The sequence below is a fragment of the Rousettus aegyptiacus genome, unplaced genomic scaffold (genome assembly GCF_014176215.1).
Source record: "Rousettus aegyptiacus isolate mRouAeg1 unplaced genomic scaffold, mRouAeg1.p scaffold_m13_p_14, whole genome shotgun sequence".
Lineage (NCBI taxonomy): Eukaryota > Metazoa > Chordata > Mammalia > Chiroptera > Pteropodidae > Rousettus > Rousettus aegyptiacus.
In genome coordinates, this window is record NW_023416289.1 from 32,849,287 (window position 1) to 32,855,799 (window position 6,513).

Genomic DNA, 6,513 nt, shown 5'->3' on the forward strand with positions numbered 1-6,513 from the left:
GATCTTAGGGTCCCTATACTCTTAAAACTTACTGAGGACCCCAAGAGATTTTTTTATGTTTACATAGGTTATAGCTATTGACATTTACCATATTAGAAATTAAGAAAGAAAAAAATTAAAATATATATTAATTTATTTTAAAATAATAATTATAAAGCCATAACATGTTAATATAAATGACACGTTTTCATGAAAATAACTTCTGTGAATCTCTTTGCATATCTAACAGAAGGTAGATATGCATTCTCATATCTGCTCTGCATTCATGTGATATCACATGTCAGGTAGCCTCTGAAAAACACCACTGTATGTTGATTCATGAGAGAATGAGGGCGAAGAATGCAATTAACATCCTCATATCATTATGAAAATAGTTTTGACCTCACAGATCCCTGAAAGGTCCTCTACCCCCATCCCCACGAAGGGATCTCCAGACCACACTTTGAAACTGCTTTACAAGATTCACGTATTTGGATGTCATCTGGATTGGTTTTTCCTTGATGCGTGGTTTCTAAGGAATGAAAGAAGAAAGGAATGGAGGAGCCAACTACAGAACTCCTTACATAGAAGAGTGTCTAAAATAACCACAAAAATAATAAAAACAGCACATAATTTCCAAGTTAGTGATATGAGAAAAGGAAATGTGAATATAAGAAATGAGAAGAAATAAAAAGACAATCCCAAAGAAAGGCATGAGGAGAGAAAAAAAAACATTGAAAGGTGAGGAGAACAGAAAGCACAAAATAAGATGGTAGGTGTTTCAGTTTTTGCTTAAATGAAGTCGTTCACTATGATAATTCATGTGAACAGGTACAATTATTATTTGGCCATGCATGGTATATATGTATATTTCAGTACATGTGTATACTTTAATAAAAGTGCTTAAAACTAAGATGGCAGAAATAAATGGAAATATATTGGAAATTATTATTACATAAATGTAAGTGAATAAAATGATATAGTTAAAAGATAAGTACTCTCAAATTATCAGACCCTATTACAAAATATCCAACCACTCTATATACTGCTTATAAAAGACATCTAAAACATAACACTATAGAAGGTTTGAAAGTAAAAGAATGGACGAAGATATACTAGAAAAGTACTAAGCAAAAAAAACAAGTTCGTAAGGCTATATTAAGTATCAGACAAAATAGATTTTAAGGCAAAAGGAACTATGATAAGTTTAATTAATGGGGAAGGCAGAAGTACAAGGAGAAATAGACAAATTCACCACCATAGAAAAGCATGTAACACATTTCATGATGTAACTGATAGATCATATAGACAAAGCAAATAAAGGTTATTAAGATTTGAACATCACAAATTAACAAGTTTGATCTAAGACAGATAGAGAGAACATAGCCCCAGCAATTGCAGAATCTATGTTCTTATCACACCTGGAATATTAGATTGACTACATTCTAGGCCAAAAACCAATTTTCAACAAATTTCAAAGAACTGGTACCATTCAAACAATATTCTCTGACTATGGTGCAATTTAGTTAGAAATGAGTAACAAAAGGATTGAGGAAAAAATGCTTGAAAATTTAAAAATGTTTTTAAACTCAAGAGTCAAAGGAAAAAATTATATGGAAATTAAAGCCAACTTAGAACTTAAAATAATGAAAAATCTGTGAATCAAAACATCTCACTAAAACTGCTCTTCGAAGGAAATCTATAGTCTTACACACTTATATTAGCAAAGAAGAAAAGCAAAAAATTAATGAGAACTCAACCTCAAAAAGTTAGAAAAAGAACAACTGAAAAGACATAGTAAAGTAAAAGGAAAGAAACAATGAGCTAAAATTAGACATTAATGAAATAGAAAACAAAGATAAATGCCAGAGAAGATCTTGGTTTTTTGAAAAGACAAATTAACAGACCTCTCGTAAGACTAATCAAGGAAAAAAGAAGACACGAAGACACGATGTTGGGGATTGGAAATAGGACATAACTATTAAAAAAAAAAAATACCCTGACTTGAGTTTTTTCGCACTAGCACTGACTTCTCCTTTCTTGCATATTTTATAGACCTGAGCCAACAATGGTTTTGATTGGGGTGCTGGTCCTCTGGGCTCACAAACAGGGTTGTATCTGGTCCTCCAGATCCTTGCCTGTGCTGGATGTTCAGACCCAGCGTGTGCAACCACCACTCCCCCGCCCCTGTCCTGAATCAGAGCCAAGGGTAGAGCAAAGATCTCTACAGTAGGTGTGTGGATACCATCTTATGGATCCTGAATAGGGAAGATAAAGAATTCCAAGACTCTGATATTCCAGGATAAAGGGCTTGTGGTTTACCTTGAAGCGGTGCCAAATGCAAATAAGGAAATGTCACAAACTCTGGGGAACAAAATGAAAACACTTCACTGGAATGGATGAATTTGGTTTGATACGCTCACTGCTCTTCTTTGCTTCTTAAGCTAGCCACAGAAGAACTCACCCTAGTTCTTTTCATTGTTCCCCTTTTTGAGCCCTCCTCTGCAAAAGAAGTAACACCAAGTGGCAAATTTAGTCTCCTATGAAGCTGACATTAGCCGTACCTAAGCTCCCATTTCCTCTCTCGGCAGCCGGCTCTCTAACTCTTCTTCTTCAACACCCTGACAGTAGGGCAACCAAGCTCTGTGGCCTCTGTAGACATCTATCAAAAACTTTGTGGACAGCAGAGGAAGAAAAATAGAAAATCAAAGGGTCAACATAAGCATTGAGAGCATCGAGCAATAGCGTGCATGCTTGTCAGCTTTGACTTCTCTAGAGAAACCCCACCACATGAGACACATTGTAGGGCCCAAAACAGACCAGGAAATTGAAGAGAGTCACTGTGGCCAGCCCACGGATCTCCAGCACTTCCTGGTCCCCACTTGGGGCCGGGAGAGCATGATATGCCAATAGTAGAAGATGGTGACCACCATGGGATAAAGAAGAGGACAAGGCACAGCTTGTCTACATGGGCCCCTCCAGACTGTGGTTGCCTCCTTTAGAAAGTACGCCAAGGTTCATACTTCTCCACTCATCCCCTATCCCCAGCCCACCTCCTAGCCAGCACATTTCCCAGCTGGCCCGACTCTGGGTCCCTAACGCCAGCCTCTTTCACACACTGCCTGGACTGTCTGGGCTTGTTATTTTTGCTCTAACATTCCTAGCTGTGTGACTTGAGGTAAATTATTTAGCCTTTCTGTGCCCCATTTGTTCATCTCTAAAAAAAGATACTAATTGTCCCATTTTTTTAGGCCAATTATGAGAATTTCATGAAATAATGAATGTAAAGTGCTTAACACAGTGTATAACCTAGGGTGAGTACTGATCAATTGAGATATTATTACCATGCAAATAGGGGCCGAGGGTCTCCCAGGGGCAGGAGTAAAACTGGAGTCAGATCTGATTTGGGTCTGTGGCCTGCTTCTGGCAGCTGTGTCCCTGGACAAGTCATAATCGCTCTGACCCTTGGTTTGTTTTTTTAAATGGGGATGATGCTGACTTTACAGGCAGGGTGACCATGCCTTGGTTTGTCAAGGTGGTCCCTGTTTCACCTGTTGTCCTGGCATACTTGTTAACAGTACACAGAAAGGATACCTGTTACCCCCACGGGGACCTTGGGTGCTGGGCTCAAAGGGGGCCCCAGGCTACCTGTTCCCTGTTATTGATGTTGTTGCAGCCCCAGCTGGTCTGGGTTGGGCACAGAAGTGGCCTCATTAGTTCATATTCCAGGCCCTGGGGGTGACCTCATGCAGGCCTCAGTTTTAAGGTCAGATACAAAGGGATGAAATGCAAGACAAAGGCTGCGGGCCCCCTGCCTGGCTCCAAACCCCAGGTCAGTCCCAACTGGTGCACTTGGAGAGGGGCCTAGCAATGACCTCCAGGCCGTGGCTTTCTGGGGCTCCCTGCACACCTCACTGCATTCAGGCCTTGCCGTCAGCCCTGACCCAGCTGTGGCCAAGCCCTTTCCTGCCCCTCAGCTCATTAGTGCCTTTTGGACCAATGGCATTTAGATGTATGTGGCCTATGACAGTTTATCATCTGGCCACCTACAAATATACTTCATCTTAAAGATGCATGAGGAGCCTTTGATGATCAGAGAGCTACACAGCTGCACAGGAAGCACCACACCCAGCTGCTCTTGGATGAAGTTCTCATAGCAGACAGGGAGGCCTTTGGCGTCACTCACCACATTGTTGGTTGGTAAGTATTGGACAATGACTAAATGCTACGGTGCCTAAAAGACAAGATCTGGGAGACCAGAGCAGCAGTCACTCCGTTCATGGGCTGGTGGGACAGCCTGTATTGCACGAGAGCAGCCCCTCCCAGGTAGCGCTCGATGCTGGTATCTTCCAGGAGCCATGTTCGCAGTACATGCCACGGTAGAAGCCATAGCCAGCGAGAGCACAGAGCATGCCTTCCAAGGGCCAAAAGAAATTATACGCAGCCTCGACAATCTTGAAGGGAAGCAACAGCAGCAGCAGCAGCAGGAGGTTCTCCAGCTTCAGGCTGAGCAGGAGGATGTGGACCCGCGCAGGTTGGGGCTGGTGGACCTGCCCCACGAAGGCACATAGGCCAGGAGGTTGGCAGGAGAACAATGAGAAGAGATATGATGTAGACAAAGAGAAATCCCAGGCTTCGCGGCTTCATTACATCTTCTCTCCCTCCTTCACTGAGTGATTATTGTTAACCCATCAAACTGACTACTGTTCTGCTTCTGCGTGCCATGGAAAAAGAAGACCTCCTTGCTCCCGAACCAAATTACTTCTTTAGCAACTTCCCCTGCTCCATTTCCACCCTACCAAAGAGAGAAAGAGGGAGAGGAGGACAGAGAGACAGGGAGAGGGAGAGAGAGAAGAAAAAAGATTAGTCTCCTAAGAATTTGATGTCTCAGACCTGAAAAGTTCTGAGCTCTCCAAGTCCCACTAGAAACGGCATTTTGTGAATGTAGTGACATCATCTGTCTTGTTCATCATTGTACCCCTAGCACCTAGAACTGTGCCCAACACATAGTAGGTGTTCAACAAATACCCGACAACTGATAAGTGGCTACATTGGCTGAGGGGAAAGAAATAGCTGCTTCATTACAAAGAGGGAAGAAGTCCGAGACTGTCTTCTGAGATTCTCCAAATTCTACTCAGCCTGGTTGTGGCTTTTTTTCTCTCCTCATTGTTGCCTCTTTTCTTTTTCTTTTCTCTCTTTAAGTCACTGGGCTTGAACATAAATTTCTCAGCTCCACCTCTGAAAATGGGAATTTGATTAAGCCCAAGGTTGAGTCCCAGTTGCGGGGTTTCTTGATTCCATGCTGAGCCATTTAGGTTTGGGTGGGGTAATGGAAGGGGCCTGACCTGGGCCAGGTAACCAGGATGCCAGTCCTGGCCATGCTTCAGCTCAATCATGTGACCCTGGGAAAATCACTCAAGTTCTCTCAGCATCAGCTTGTCTTCCTCTGAACCACACATAAGCAACAATTTCACCAGAACTACCGCAATTCCCAGTATGCTGCCTACAAATTCACCCTTTCTCTCCCCTAAAGAAAGCATATGTACATGAGATTTATGTCAACCAAGAGGCACTTTTAATATCCACTAACTTAACATTAAGGTAGACACTTAAGGCTTTAAGTCCTTAACCTGTTACTGGTAACAGATTACTGGTGCCCATCTGTGCAGCTCATTCCCAAACTGGAAGATGTTGGAGCGGAGGACCAGGTGGACAGGAAGCTTGCCTTTTACTTTCCTCCTGCCCTTACCTGTGCCCAGCCCTCACCAGCACAGTCTCTCCATTACTTTGTCCTGGCCCCTTCCTATGTCTATGACTGCCTTCCTCCCCTCTTAGGGACGGGACACTGAGAGACAGAATTAGAGCCTGCCCGCAGACCGTGGTGGGCTATGAGAGGACCCCTGGCCCTTTGCGGACACTTTAACACAGGGCACCACTTTCTTATTGGGTTCACATGTGTCTAGGGATTCTAGAAAGGTTTCGTGAGGCATGGCTGAAGAATAGCCAACTCGGCTGAGTGCTGACTAGGGAAAACTGGCCGAGCAGGAATGTGACCAGGGCCAGGGATGGGAGAAACTGAGAAAACTGGCGATGCACAAGCTCATTGGGCAGAATCAGCCCAGGGAACAACATCAAAGAGGAAACCTGAATTATGAAAGCAGAACGAAGCCTGAAAGACTAAACATGGCTTGAGATCTAGAGATCAATTAGAGTCGTGGGAACAGAGTTTTGGGGGAAACAGAGAGGCCTGAGTGACCTGGAAAAGAGTTCAGCTCTTGACCTTCCTTTTCCTGACACATAGCAAGTTCTTGGAGGACCCTGAATAGCAGAAGTGCCTATTCCACGTGTTGGTAAATGTCCGTTTAGGGCTGATCTTCGAGAGCTGACTGCTTGGGAACAGGATGAGGCTAGATGCGCAGATTAGTGAGCAAGGAACACTAAACAGCTAAATGCTAGGACCCTGGGAGGAGAACTGGGGCTGCTGGTACTTCTGCCTGGGCCTGAGGGAATAGGAAACATTAGCGAGAAGTTACT

General features: G+C 43.4%; 1 pseudogene; it reads right to left on the minus strand.

Moving 5' to 3' along the window:
• Window positions 1-4,000: 4,000 nt before the first annotated feature.
• On the minus strand, window positions 4,001-5,375 carry LOC107497609 (annotated as a pseudogene).
• Between the last annotated feature and the right edge of the window lie 1,138 nt (window positions 5,376-6,513).